At 39.2% G+C, this 3267-nt stretch overlaps 2 pseudogenes; one reads left to right on the top strand and one right to left on the bottom strand.

Moving 5' to 3' along the window:
• Window positions 1-735: 735 nt before the first annotated feature.
• LOC119309050 lies at window positions 736-2183 on the bottom strand (annotated as a pseudogene).
• Window positions 2184-2437: 254 nt separating this feature from the next.
• LOC119309049 overlaps window positions 2438-3267 on the top strand; it is a 7126-nt pseudogene continuing 6296 nt past the window's right edge.

Here is a 3267-nt window from a genome sequence, read left to right as displayed (position 1 = left end):
AACAACTATTCTAGATCTTCTGTCATTATAAAAAAAATGCACACAAAAAGATTAAAGTACACTTTTTAGAAAAACTATAAGCTTTCAAGTAGCATATGAGTATCGTAGGAATTACTAAATAATATTATCGTATATAGGGTTTTAAAAGAGAATAAATATATTGTTTGCATAAAATAATATAACTAATAAAAATTTCAAATTAATATATTCAGCATACATCATTAATAACTATTTCTAGAGCTCTCTGGTAGATATTGTCCACTGAAATCGTCCCTTAAAAGTTGCGAAATATTAATTTCCCATATAAGATTCAAAATTATGAAAAAATATGTTGTACGCGCAGATGTGCAGGAAGGGGCTACTTTGCTAGTTATTTTTAAAATCACCTTGAATTTTGAAATAGAGAATATTAACCGCACTAGCTAACTATATCTTTGATCAACAACATTTTGAGCGCTATATATACCTTGAATTTTGTTTCAGAATTTCTATTATGTGACTAATGGAGATTAGGGCAACCCAGCTTGAAGAAAAATAAGTATATGTAGTGAGTGACCACATTATGAAGGAAGTAGTTGTTCAATGAAGAAACAATCAACCATGTAATTGACATACTTTGATTAGAAACATAACATTCAAGCAACAACAAATTGAAGCACACACAATGTTCGAACATACACAACACACACGCATGTTATACATACCAACTCTTTCACACGTAAACTGTAAGTAAGACTATCGAGGGTAGCTTGCGGACAACACAAACTCTTCTTCTTGACTATATTGCCTGCTCGTGTCCTCTAAGCTTGTCCATCTTATAGGTGATGTATACCTCATTGCCGAATAGCTCCCCTCATATGTTGCATCCCGAACCCGAAAATGCTCTTTGGGTCCTTGAAGTGCTCCTAGTGTCATCTCCACCGACATCATAGTTGGTCGCTCCTCTGCTCTTAGCTTTATGCACGACATAGCTAGAGAAGCTACCACTTCAACTTGGCTACCTCCCTCCTCAATTACTTGTGGATCTAGTATTTCTACCAATTTACCTTCTGCAAGTAGTTCAACAAATTGTGCAACTAGCCCATCACCGGTGGAGGATCTATATATAATTGGCATCTTCCTTGTAAGCAACTCAACGAGAATAACTCCAAAGCTATAAACATCACTTTTTTCTGTTAGACGGCCACAATAAACGTACAGAGGATCTAAATATCCCAATGTTCCTTGCACCACCGTTGTAATTGTTGTTTTATCTTTAGGAATGTACCTTGAAGCTCCAAAGTCAGACACCTTCGCTGTCAAAGCATCATCAAGAAGTATATTGGTGGACTTTATATCTATGTGTATTACAGGGACAGAAATACCCGAATGAAGGTAAGAAAGGGCCTTGCCAATTTCTGCTGCAATCCTTAATATGTCTCGCCAAGGTACCGATCTTAGTGGTTTCTTGTGAAGATAATCACATAGGGTTCCATTGGAAATGAACTCATAAGCCAACAAGGGGACTTCTGTCTCAAGACAACATCCAAAAAGCTTTACAATGTTCCTATGATTGGTCTGTGGGAGTATGGAAACTTCATTTATACACTTGTTAATCTCACTCTTGACCACAATATTTGACTTTTTCATTGTAACAACATGCAAGTCTGATAAAATTCCTTTGTATACGGTACCATGCCCTCCACCACAAGCTTACGAGTTGGGTGAAACTTGTTTGTGGCCTTTTCTAGCTCCCTTAGAGGGATGATCATCCTCTCTGCAATATCTGACCTATGAGATACTAATTTTTGCAACAATTGTCCATGATTTTGATTGAAGAACTTTTGTCTCAACTTTTGTTCCTTTTGATGCTTAAGCTTGCGGACTATTATGTTTGAGGCAAGAAATAAAATTAGAATAGTTGGGCCACTAGAAACTGATAAGCCAATGATTAAACCTGCAAAAAAATAGACCGATGGGCACGTAATTAGAGTATGCGGTGACATGACCCAATAGTAGTTGAAGGAACAGATATGAGGTTGGACTCAGGGTTTGAAGTCTTGTTAAGGGGAGAGGTATCCCCCAGTTGACCAATAATCTACTAACTATACCATGTTCAAATTTCAAAAATATCAAAATCTAGCCAAAACTATGTCTCAAATTGAACTGACGCAACTAATAGGAGGGGTCAATATTTAACCCATGTAAGTCCGCTAACCAGCCACTAACCAAAATCGCAGGTGGTTCGCATGAGAAAGGACGTAGTTAATATTATGTGTGGCTAGAGAGAGTGTTGGCTTCTATTTCAAAATTTTGAAATGCATTATCTGTTAGTAGTAATGTAAAAAAATGTATGTTTCATGGCATATTTAATCGGACATATATTCTTATAAGTTTCTTCTTTTATGCATCTTTAAAAAAACTTTCTTATTGATTGTGTTCTTTGCTCGTCTATAAAATGGCGGTATTCCATTCTTATATAATTGTGGGTTGCAACTGATTTATTTAGGGATTGTCTCCACTTGAAATAATGAAGAAATCTGCATTGTATCAACTTAGTAGTAGCGCAGGTTTATAACCCTCCCTACTACTATGGCATGTCCCGGGAGGGGGGGGGGGCACGGTAGAGACCGTTTAGTAGTAGCGAGGGTTAAAACCCCGCGCTACTACTATCAACTTAGTAGTAGTGAGGGGTAAAACCTGCGCTACTAGTAAGTAGCAGTAGCGAGGGGTATAAACCTGCGCTACTAGTAAGCATCTGTGTATAAGCTTTTCCCTAGTAGTGCATCCATATTACACTTGTATCACCATCTCTTCGCCGAACTAGTGCACCTATACAATTTACCATTGTATTGAGTGTGTTGGGGACACAAGAGACTCTTTGTTATTTGGTTGCAGGGTTGTTTGAGAGAGACCATCTTCATCCCACGCCTCCCATGGATTGATAAACCTTAGGTCATCCACTTGAGGGAAATTTGCTACCGTCCTCCAAAACTCTGCGCTTGGAGGTCCAACACGAGTCTACAAGAAGAAGGTTCCGTAGTAGACATCACGCACCACCGCGTCCCTGACTACACGATGCTTACTTGAACCAATGGCACCACAACGGCTACGTCGACATCTTCATCCCTGACCCGACATCGACCACGGTGTCCCTCGCATGGCTACACTGGCCCAAACTCTCGGCTACCTCGACATCGACACAAAGGGCTATCGTCTTGCTTGAGCAACTCGTCGTTTTTCCTATGTAGTCAACGCGTCCGCGGCGTGACACCGTCCATGACACTC

This window comes from Triticum dicoccoides, chromosome 5B, assembly GCF_002162155.2.
Source record: "Triticum dicoccoides isolate Atlit2015 ecotype Zavitan chromosome 5B, WEW_v2.0, whole genome shotgun sequence".
Classification (NCBI taxonomy): Eukaryota; Viridiplantae; Streptophyta; class Magnoliopsida; order Poales; family Poaceae; genus Triticum; species Triticum dicoccoides.
Note: the sequence above shows the minus strand (reverse complement) of the source record. Positions and strands in the feature narration are given on the sequence as shown.